Below are 12,704 nucleotides of genomic sequence, written 5' to 3'. Positions count from 1 at the left end.
TATGAATAAAGGACTTGGTTTATAGTGTCCTGAAAAGCAGTAACAAAAATTGTTTCATGGGACAATCTTGTGCTTATGGTGAGTATAAGCAAAAATAACACCTAATAATAATGGTTAGATCAAAGCTCAAAATCAACATCAAATTAGAAGAAAGAATAACAACGAAAAGAAAACCTTGGATGTAACTGCAGCAAACACTCAATGTCCTTGCCAAGCCAAGGACAATATTGGTTTATAACACAAATGTCTATACAAAATGCCATGGAGAAGGATGATGGAAGATTACAAACAGTATGGGATTATAAAACAACAAACTGCATTGAGAGCAAAAACAGGTATATAGAAATCTTGGCATATGACTCAGCTGAGCCACATCATCTCAATAATAATAATAGCTAACATTTTTATAGTGCCTACTACGTGCTAGATACTGTGCTAACTGCTTTACAAATGTTATCCCAATTGACCCTCACAAAACACTGGGAGGCACATGCTCTTATTATCTCCATTCAGCAAAGGAGGAAAGTGAGGCAAATAGAAGTTGAGTGATTTGCCTGGAGGCACAAAGTAAATAAGTATCTGAGGCTGGATTTGTATTGAAGCTGTTCTGACTCTTCTATCCACTGAACTACCTAGCTGTCCTGGTGTTCTAAAGATGAAAATGGCAGAAGGAAAAGTAGATGGAAAATGGAACAGATTTAATCACATTTTTTTAATGATTTTTTATCATAAATGAGTATGGAACCACTTCATTGGAACCATATCACCTAAAAGTAGAAATGTTATCCTAGAATTTAAAATTGGAAAGTAGATCTGTACTAGACCAAGTACAAACAAAGAAAATCCATGCAAAATCTTTTACATGACTTTTAGTAATCACCTGCAAGTGATAACTTTGAAAGCATTCAAGGATGGTTTTATAAAATAGATCAAGAAAAGGAAGACAACAGAAGTTGTTACTGTGTTACTGACAAAAGGAAGTGGCAGGATTTTGCAAAGAATTTTCTATTACACACTATATTTTCAATTATATAGTTGTCTGAAAGGCATAAAGAATACAAGATCTTGCTGTATTTATTGCATGGTGATTCTCCAATCACATTTAGCTTGTAGAGCAAAACTCAGTTTAAAAAACATTCCCCTGATAAAAAAAAGTCTCTTGTGCATATGTTAAGATCATTCTCTAAACACCATGAAGGTCTCTGCCCATCTCCCCCTGATTGCATTTATTTCAATATTTTAAAATTCACAAGTTTAAGGATTGGATTTCCCCAATTACAATTGAAGTTGGCTGCCTCCTGATGTCAGACACCTTAATATTATCATGAAACCATCTCTAAACCACATTGTAGGAAACGTTACTTCTGGGAAGATTTTCAGAGAGAGTTAATCCCATACAATCCATCATGTGCTGACTTTAGTCATAGGAGATGGCATTTCTTGACTTTGTTCTTCCTCAGTTTGGGAGGGCCTGTAGCCCTCTACCCACTGACTGTCGTGCTCATTTTATATGCTAGTGGAAACTCAAACTGACAAGCATTTTAAAAGCATCTACTATGTGTTAGGCACTGTGCTATATGCTGGTGACACAAAGACAAAAATGAAAACACTCTCTGGCCCTCACAAAGCTTATATTCTACTGCAATGGAAGGAACATGCACACAGATAACTAAATACAAAAACTTTGTATTTATATACATATAATTTCAGTTTGGGGGAAGGGCATCAAGAAGAGCTATGGGTAGGAAGTGGCACTTGAGTTGTTTTGAAAGCACATTGAATTTGGAGTCAGAGGATGTGGATTGAATCGTATTTGTTAGAGCTGTGACCTTGGGATTCAAGTTAAAAAATCTATTTGGAGTCTTGAAGGGAGGAAAGAAATTACAGAAAGGCAATATATAGCCTGAGGAGTGTGTGTGTGTGTGTGTGTGTGTGTGTGTGTGTGTGTGTGTGTGTGTGTGTGTGTGTGTGATGGAGTTAGGAATCTTGGCTCTGCCTTGGTGATAGGGGGTGGTTGGTGAGCTGATTAGATGACAGCCTCAGGTGCTTACTAGCACTATGTGGCTTTTAGCTTTGAGAATTGATTATGGTTGATCTAGACTGTTTGAGTGCCCTGCTTCCCTGATGCTTCTGTCTCCTTTACTCACTGCCCAGTGCCAGTAGCATGGAGCCCCTCAAAGCACGGTGCCTTAGTGGTTTGCCTCATTTTGTATTGCCTATGAATGGTGCAGCTTATACCATAGTGAATAAATTCACAGAAGAAAAACACCAGTACCAATAATTAGCATTTAATATAAAAAATGTGGTATTAAGGTTTGCAAAGAAACTTATAAATATCATCTCATTTTATCCTATTTATGCTGTTAATACCTCTATTTTGTAGATGAGGAAACTGAGGCTAACAGAGTTAGTTAAATGACTTGTCTAGGATCACACAGTATCTGAGGCTGGAGTTGTGTAGAAAATGTAGTACTATACAACACTTCAAGTCACTGGTTTTCAAAGTGTGGTCTGGGGACCTCTGGGGGTGCTCAAGACCCTTTCAGGGGATCCATGAGGTCAAAATAATTTTTGTAATACCAGTAAAACATTTTTATTTCTAATATGATAAATATTAATAGATATAACCCATATAAACAAAATTCTTTGAAACCCTAAATAATTTTTTAAGCTTGTAAAGGAATCTTGAGACCAAAACGTTTGAGAATCACTATTTTAAGTTAGAACTATTTTAAATCACTGTTTCAAGTTAGAACCTTTGTTGCTCACTGGTAGGCTGGTCAGATTCCAAGAAGTAGCATAGTGGGATAGAGGCATTGTGGGGCTCAGAAACAATGAATTTGAAATGAGAAGACCTGGGTTCATCTGCCAGTTGGACATTTACTAGTCATCTGACCACAGGCCAGTCCATCAATGGAAAATAGCTCTTTTCCAGTTAACTATGGAGCAGAAATGTTGGAAGGTGTAACCTGCCACCATTGAAAGACATACACTTGGGCAATTCACTTAATCTTTCTGGGTCTCAGTTTCTAGATCTGTAAAATGGATATAACACTTACATAATGTGGGATGAGATAGGTATACTACTTGTCAAATGTAAAGTGCTATTTAAATGTGAGCAATAATGAGGAAGAGGATTAGAAAAAAACTTTCAATAAGTCTTTCACATTATATATTAAAATAACCCAAATCTATTTATGGGTTTAGTACAGGGTCCCTGCTTTAAAAATGGAAGAAAGGACCAGGAAGCAGATTTACCTAGGACAAAATGTTGAATGATCATTTATTCAATTTTATATATTTATGAAACATCTATCATGTTAGAATATAAGCTCTTTGTGTGTAAGGATTATTTTTCTTTCTTGGTATTTGAATCCTCAGTGCCTAAATGTTGTTGATTAATACTTGTCAATTGATATGTGCAGGGTACTTTGCTAGGGGTTTGAAAGGCAAGAAAATCAGTCCTTGTCTTGAATTTGAATGACTACAGAACTCCCATTTGCTGGGTTTCCAGCCAGTGGTTAATGATAGAGCCTTGCTGGACACCAAGCCTGAAGACACTATCACCAAGAAAAGATGGAACCAATGAAAAACATGGGGAAATATAACCTGTTATTATTCTAGTCTAAGAAGGTTTTAGTAGCCTACACTAATAAACTAAGTAGAATGTGGTTGAAAAGCATTTTGCTGTGGGACTGGGAGAGTGATACCTAGAAACGGGGAAAATATAGAGGGAGATACTGAGCTATGGAAATGTCGACAGTTATGAGGATGTTTGTGGACAACTGCCTATCTCCTGGAAACTTACTGTGTGGTTATCAGTGGCTGTGGTTGAATTCAAGGAGCTTTTCCTTTCTTCTCAGTCCCTCTGATTCATAAATCATCAAGTCCCTAATCAAAGTTTAGTTCTGGTCACGGGACAGGACAATGGCAGGTGCTTCAAGATTCTGAGGATGTCAACACAATGAGCTCACAGAAGAATCCCTGATATGTTGTGTTCCTGGAGGGATTTTAAATTATTTTTGGATCCCAAGGGGCCAGTGAAGACCCAATTAGTTAACTCTAGAGGGATCACAGTGCAGGAAGTAAAGGATCAAATCAGTGAAGTTGGAGCCATTATTTACCAGTTCATTTGTAGGTGCCACTTTCCAACATCTGTGCTCCACGGTAAACTGGGGAATAGCTATGACTTCTGCTGATAATATTGTTGAAGGTCTTTACCTTGTTCTGTTATTTGCCCCGTTATCTAGAAGGCCAATTAGGAAGCTTCAAACCACCAGCTTGGGGATTTTGGTGATTGTCCCACCTGATTGGTTAGAAAATTGGAAGAAACTAAGGGAGTTTTCTAGAAAGTAGGCTGTGGGGAATATTTATGTCCTATACCCAGGGTAGTATGTGTCAGGGGCTTAACAGAGCTTGTTTATCTTTCATTTTGGTGGTTACTTTTCTTAAACATGATTGATTTGAAAAAGGAAGAGGGGAAAAATCTAATTTACCTATTGTTAGGCAGTAGGTATTTTTCATAGCAGAATTTTCCCATTTCTTAAGGTGGTTGAAATGACAATGCAAAGTCATGAGGAATGATTTTTCTCCTTTGGCTAGGGAATATTTGAAGTTAACCTGAATCTTGAAGGGGTCCCCAAGGGTGGTTCCAGGCAGTGGTGAGGCTCTCTAAGGATGGCCAAGTCTACCTTTAACTGCTATGATGATTTTAGGGGTTACCTAAAGCCACTGTGATGAAGAGGTAAGTAGAGTAGGACATCTTGTGAGCACAATGTGGCTGCCAAGTGCCTTTCCCATTCTTCTGTTTTCCTTCGGCACATAACCAACTGGACTAGAAATAGGTGAGTCTTCCACTACTCCATTCTGAGGGTGACTTGTTCCATTAGACTAAGTTCACCGAGAGCAGGAACAATTTTTGTCTTTCTTTGTGTCCTCAGCAGTTAGCATTGTGCCAGGCATATAGTAGGTACTTAACAAATACTTGCTGACTTGACTTGATGTTATGTTAACCATTGATGAGCAGAGCCATGCTCTCTTCCTGGGGTATGGAGAATAAAAAGAAATCTGAACTGTACCTACAGCTGATTATAATTACAGTAACTATATTTTCTGAGGCCCAAATCAGGATATATGGGTCAAAGGATATTCCTTTTGCACAGCCTTATCAAAAGTGTATCTTTCTTGAACTTGAGATGGTCCTAGAATATTTGGGAATACCAATTAATCAACAAGAATTTTTTTAAAAAATTATTTATTTATTTTTAGTTTTCAACATTCACTTTTATAAGGTTTTGAGATCAATTATCCCCCCTTCCTTCTTTCTCCCTCCTCAAGATGGCATGCAATCTGACATAGGCTATACATGTACAATCATATCAACATATTTCCACATTAGTCATGTTGTGAAAGAAGAATCAGAACAAAAGAGAAAGAGAAAACAAAACAAAACAAAAAAAGAAAATAGTATGCTTCGATCTACATTCAGACTCCATAGTTTTTTCTCTGGATATGGATAGCATTTTACTTCATGAGTCTTTTGAAATTGACTTAGATCATTGTATTGTTGAGAAGAGCAAAGTCTATCTAAGTTGATCATCACACAGTGTTACTGTTACTGTGTACAATGGTCTCCTGGTTCTGGCTCACTTCACTCAGCATCAGTTCATGTAAGTTTTTCCAGGTTTTTCTGAAATCTGCCTTCTCATCATTTTTTTATAGAATAATAGTATTCCATTATATTCATATACCTCAGCTCAACAAGAATTTGTTAAGTGCTTGCTACGTGCCTATGTTAGGCCCTGGTAAAACAAAAACAGAAACAAAAACAAAGGAGTCCCTGACTTTAAGAAGCTTATATTCTACAACGGCAGACATTGTTGTAGTACCTATTTTTTCTGGGCACTAATTTTTTCTGTGCAATTACCATTGAATGGGGTAGGAAAAGAAAGTGAGAAGGGAGTAAAGAAAGGGAGATGCCCAGAACCTGGCAAACAGAGGATATGTCTAGTCATTGAGCATTTTATGATGTCAGTGTACATACCATAATCTTGATATTCCATATACCACTTAGGTTACCCTTATGTCAGAGGCTCTTATGTGACATAAAGGGCCAGGATACCCTTTTAAGGAGGGTGTTTCTCATATTTCTTACTAATTCCTCTCACCCAGAAAATATGGAAATTTCACTATATTATTCCCTTCATTGTTTTCACCAACTTCCCTTGCAAGCACAGTTCACAGAGCCCAAGGGAAAAAAAACACAATTCAGAGAAAACAAATAGTGCTCTAAATAGAGCTCATGAAAAATATCAATATCAGTCAGTGTATAATCCTTCCACAAGACTTATATAGACATGTAGAGGACAGGCCTCCCAACAGATGTTGCTTCTACTGGTTCATTAGCATGTGGAATTTGCTTCAGTTCTCAGACCTCAGTAGAGGATCTTTATTATTTTTCCACCTACATCTCTCTGCAGCCTTCAGCAAGTGGTGTCAGCCTTTACTTCTACATCCAAACAGAGGCCCTATTTTCCTCCTGCCATGTAGCTCCACACTCAGAACTCTGCAGTTCTGCACAGTAGGTAGCATCACTGACCTTTCTTTGTTCCCCTTTCTAGGGGAAAAGCCTTTCTGCTCTATTGATTCCCAACCATACACTGCAGCTTCATTGTCATGATATGAGACGGAAGTATTCTCTCTATATAGTTCAAATGCAGCTTTTGATCAGGTTGTCTCTACTCTGAAGCCTCTCCCTCATGCTATGGTTCTGGCAAGACTTTGGCCTTAAAAAAGGTTGTTTAGAAACCAGGAATACAAAACCTATTTCTTTCTTCTTCCAAGAGTTCTTAGGTTGGGTCAGGGTGTATCTGTCTTGATCTCTCCTTTTTTTTCTGGACATTGTGTTTCTCACTTAAGTGAGTCCTTCCTATGTATCTAGAAGCTTGATGAGATGCCTTAATTTCTCCCCCAAATCTCTCAAGTCTTGAGCATTCCTCTGGGGCCATGTGGCAGGGTTTTTACAACAAATGGTATTCCTTCCCCAACCTCTCTGGTGGGTTGGGGTAACCAAGTCTTTATTGGGCCAAGACAGTGGATGGGGGGAAAATTCGAAGTCCCCAATATATTTGATTCAGTACTTTGAATATTCATAATTTCATTGCTATGGGTTGAACCCTTCATTGACATAGATAGCAATAATAGCTAAAATTCATATATCACTTTAAGGTTAACAAAATACTTATCATGTGCAATAATAATGATGAGATTAGTTATTAAATAATTAATGAGTTATATTAATGAAATATAATATTATATGCCAACTAATTTGATCCTTACCAAAACCTTTTGCTAGAAGTACTATGTGAAAGCCAGCATGGTATAGCAGATAGAGAATGGGACTGGAAGGCAGGAAGACCTGTGTTTAAACCCTGGATTTGACAAATATTAGCTATGTTACTATGGGCTTATCATTTAACCTGTCTGTGACCCAGGCAACTTTCTAAGGGTAGTTGCTGAGAAGGTACCAATCTGCATTGATAGAGTTTCCTCATCTAGCTGTTCCCTATATGAATGAAATTTTAGGTTAATATATCTTATAGGCATTATAAGTATTATTATTCTCACTCTACAGATGCGGAAACAGACTCAGGTTAAGACATAGCTGTGGTCACATAGCTAGAAAGTGGCAGAATTAGGATTTGAACACAGGTACATATTAACTCTAAGTCCAGCACTTGTTTCACTGTAATATCCTGCCTCCTAACACAACCCATGGATGTCTTTAGTAAATGGTATACATTAATTGCTTTAGCCAAAAGAAAAAAAAACCAAACCCATCATCACTTGGTGACTAGCCTTGCAGTGATGAGTTATTGTGAATTTAGCTTGGCTGGTCTTCAGACAATAGATACAGAGTCCATTACTGGCCTACACTCAAAGTCTTTTCAACTTGTTAGGTCTTGCCAGAGCTTGTGCTTTATTGTTGTGACTTTGAGAATCCTGAATCATCTCTGAGGCATCAAAGTAGGATTACTGGAGAGTCTATATATTATTTTACTTAATTTAACTTTTCTCCTTAAATTCCTTGAAAGAAGGAAATTTAGATCTTATCTGAACAGGCGACTCAGGTTGGGGATTCTATTTCTTTTAGGGCTTGGTGAAAGCTGGTGGCAGGACCAATGAGAAAAAGAGACCCTTTATTAGCAAATAGCAACAAAAAAATCAAATTTCTGTAGTTCTTCATGGTTTACAAGTGCTTTGCTCACAACAATCCTATGAGGTAGGGAATAAAAGTATTACTATGCCCATTTAAAATAAGAGAAAACTGAGGCTCAGAGAACTGAAGTGACATGTCCACGGTCAAAGTTTGTAAATGTTGAAGTTAGGATAGAAACCCAGGGATAATTTTGTCTCCTTTCTGCCTTATGTTTATAACTTTAATCTTTTATTGAAATGGCAAGCAATTTATGACTGTCAAACAATAGAGAGGTGAAGGGGCATCCTTATTTTTACCCCTGTTTGCAGTAGGAAAACTTCCTAGTATTTCTTCATTACAAATGTAGTAGTCCCTTTAGAATATTCCACCAGCTCGCACTCACATTTTACATGTGATTAGCTTGTTCTATTAGGCCCACAGAGGATAGGGCATTGTGTCCATTTCCTCTCTCTAAGGTGATCCTCTGCTCTGGACCCATGAATATATCCAAACTGAGTTCCCTCCTGGGGGATCCTGGAATTCAATAAGAGGATCATTCTGAGGCTAGGTTCCATTTTCCTAAATGTTTCAGCTAGTTAAATCCCTACCCTGGTGCCCTGGGGACCAATTATTTGAAGCTTATCTACTCAAAATAGGAAGTACAAAGCAGAAAAAGCATCCAGGGGTCTAGGTGCAAGCTCTCCTAGTTGGCTCCATGATCTATGCTGGAGAAATGGTGAGGTAAGAGCAATAGTACAGCCTATTCACTGCCTCCCACTTCTCTTTCTTCCTCCCAAACTCTTCATCATTTCAAAGGCCCACATTTTTCAGCCCTAAAACACCACCACATGGCTGGAACAGTAAAGGAATTTATGACCTCCATCTCACTCAAGGGCTGAGAAAACACAGGTTGTCAGTTAGAAGTGAAAAGGGCAACTCAGTACAAGTTCCATAGAATAGCCTCTGTTACACATATATTGTTATCATCATCATTATGTTTAACAACCTATTGATTACTTTGTTTCTCTTTTCCTCTGGCCTGTACCCTCACTAATTATTATTGCCATTCTGGGTTACACTTATTCAATTATCCTGTCTTTTGAAGGACTATGTCATTTTTTTTGTCTTTGATCCCTCCCCCTAGCATCTAGCACAGTGCTTGACAAGTAGTAGGCCTTTAATAAATGTTTGTTGATTGATTCAACAGTTATTAAGCACCTACTATGTGTAGAGTGATGTGTTTTGCATTGGGGAAGATATATCGATTAAACAAGATATATGTTCCTGTCTTCATGGGACCACATATAAAAATAGCTATAACCTGCCCCCTCTCTCCCTAATACATTAAACACGCACAAGAGTAATGAAATAAAGTGTTATGAGGTCAGAGGTGGAAATCATGGAAATCAAGGAAAGCTCCATGGAAGGAGTGGAATTTGAGTTGGGCTTTTAAGTGTGAATGGTATTCCAACATATGGAAGGAGAGTGTGAGCAAAGGCACAAAAGTAGTAAAATGCAGTAAGTCAGTAAATATTTATTAAGCACCTACTATATGCAAAGGCACTGTGTTAAGCACTGGGGATAAAAAAAGGCAAAAGTAAATCCTTGTCTTCAAAGAGCTTACAATCTAATGGGAGAGACAATAAGCAAACAAATGTGCATAAGCATACTATATACAGAATATATAGGAAATCATTAAAGAAGGAAAACACTAGAATTAGGAGGGGCTGGGAGAGGCAGGACAATGCAGGGGACATTGAATAGTCCAGTGTGACTTGAGCAAAGAGTATATTTCAGAGTATGCTTTTTGTATAACATTTATCTGCTTTGCAGTTACCAGTTGGTCTTATCATTTGAGCCTTGAATTCTGTCAGGCTTTTGGTCTCAATAACATATTAACTAAAATTAGATCTGTACACACATTGAACATACATACAACATTTTGCAGTCTCAATGACAAATGAGGTATTCTATCCTATTGTCTCTATGAACTACTAAACTCTTCCAGAAATTCCAACATTTTGGGAAAGAGAAATTGAATGACTGAATCATTATAATATAATATACTATGTTATCAAGCATTATAATGAAAAAATATACAGGATTTGTAAAGACACAAACAATACCACCTATCTCCCAGGGTTGTTGTGAGGATCAAAAGAGATAACACCTACAAAGTGCTTTGCAAATATAAAAGCATTATATAAATGCTAGCCACTATTATCATCTTAGCCTTTTTTTCCCCCAAATCCTACTTGTCCTTTTTTTCCCTTTTGAATAGTATTTTTTTTTCCAATTACTTGTAAAGACAATTTTTACCATTCATTTTTCACCTATACCGGTAATTCCCAACTGGGGTTGAGAGCTTTAGGGAAGACCTCATGAAGGAAAGGACACTTGAGCTAGGCCTTGCCTTGAAGGAGTGATGGGATGTCATTAGGTAGACATAAGGGAGGTTGTGCTAGGGATGGAGAATATATGCTTGGTATAGAGAAACGTTTGAGCAGTGTCAAATAGTTCAGTTTGTCTCAAACTTAGAATACCCAGGAGGGAATAGTTTCAGCATTTGGGAGGCTTCTCAGTATATTTTCTCATACTCATCATCAATTCTGATGCTTACCCTCCACAAAAAGAAGGTAATTTTGCTTCCCTCTTTTTTCCTACTCCCTTGAAAGTTTATAAAGCACCTTAAACCTATTCATAATATCAAAGGATCTCAGATTTGGCAAGCCACACATCATCTTGTCCAACCCATATCTCAACTGAACCCCTGACAAGTGACCCTCTAGCCTCTGCTTGAAGACCTCCAATGAAGAAAAAGCCACTGCTTCCTGAGATAGCCTGTTCACTTTTTGACAACTCTAATTGTTAGGAAGTTTTGGGGTTAAGTGACTTGCCTGGGGTCACACAGCTAGTATGTGTCTGAGTCCACATTTGAACTCAGATCTTCCTGACTTCAGGCCTGGTCCTCTCTCTCCTGCATCACCTAGCTGCAGGGAAACTATGTCTTAAGATACCACAGAGAACAAAATTTATCAGTACCAAACACAAATGAACCAAATGGCATAACATCCAAATTGTGAAAGGAAAAATTAAATGTTACAAAAGGAAATACAATACTAGTGGGTTACCTCAACTTTCCCATCTCAGGGCTAGATGAATCTTACCATAAAATAAATGAGAAAGAAGTAAAGGAAATGAAAATTTTTTAAGTTAGATATGATAAGAACTGTGGAGAAAATTGAATGTGAATAGAAATGAGTATATCTTTTTCTTAGTTGTACATGTAATCTTCACAAAAAATTGACCATGTATTAGGGCATAAAAATCTCACAAACAAGTGCAGAAAAGTTGAAATATTAAATGCACCCTTTTTTGGACAATAATGAAATAAAAATAACATTCAATAATGTAATTATTGCCTTGGAAGCATAAATTAAAAATTAATTGGAAACTAAATAATCTAATCTTAAAGAATGAATGGGTCAAAGAACAAATCAGAGAAACAATCAGTAATTTCACTAAAGAGAATGACAACAATGTGACAACATGCCAAAATTTGTGGGATATGGCCAAAACAGGAAAAAGCAGATCAATGAATTGGGCATGCAACTAAAAATATTAGAAAAAGAACAAGTTAATAATCCTTAATTAAGCAGTAAAATGGAAATCCTGAAAATAAAAGGAGAGATTAATAAAATTGACAGTAAAAAAAAACCATTGAATGAATAAATAAAATAGGAGTTGTTTTTTAAGAAAAAAAAAATAACTACAACAATAAAATAGACAAATCATTGGTTCATTTGATCAAGAAAAAGAAAGAATACTAAATTATCAGTATCAAAAATTAAGAGTGAGTGTACCACCAATTAAGATGACATTAAAACAATTATTAGGAATTATTTTTCCTAATTATTTGCCAGTAAAACTGACAATCTAAGTGAAATAGATGGATATTTACAAAAATAAAAATAAAATTGCCCAGATTAACAGAAGAGGAAATACAATACTTAAATATACCTATCTTAGAAAAAGAAATTGAGCAAGCCATTCCATAATCAGATGGGAAATAGATACAACTAATATATAAAAAGAAACATTGTTATTAAGAATTTAATAACTTGATTTCAATATTTGTGAGAATTTTTAAATATTTATGTTACATACATATATTACAAAAATTACATTATATAGTTACCTATAATTACATCATATACATATACAAATTGATTAGATTCAAAATCATTACAAAACATTTAACTGCCAGGAGATTCAAAGTTAATTTAATTTTGTTTGCTAAAAACTTGGCATCTTTTGCCAGAAACTATTTTTATTAATATTGGGTATTAGCTTTCATGATAATGCAGTTTTCAGTATAGGTGATAAATGTTCCTTTATTAAATCTTACCCTGTGTGGTTTTTAATAGTATTCATGTGAAAATAACTGTTCACATAGGTATATACTACCAAATATTTCTAAGTTTTTTCACATATATTTCAACAAAAT

The sequence above is a fragment of the Vombatus ursinus genome, unplaced genomic scaffold (genome assembly GCF_900497805.2).
Source record: "Vombatus ursinus unplaced genomic scaffold, bare-nosed wombat genome assembly UNPS02004704.1, whole genome shotgun sequence".
Classification (NCBI taxonomy): Eukaryota; Metazoa; Chordata; class Mammalia; order Diprotodontia; family Vombatidae; genus Vombatus; species Vombatus ursinus.
The sequence above is the reverse complement of the archived record's forward strand: the minus strand, read 5'-3'. Positions refer to the sequence as shown.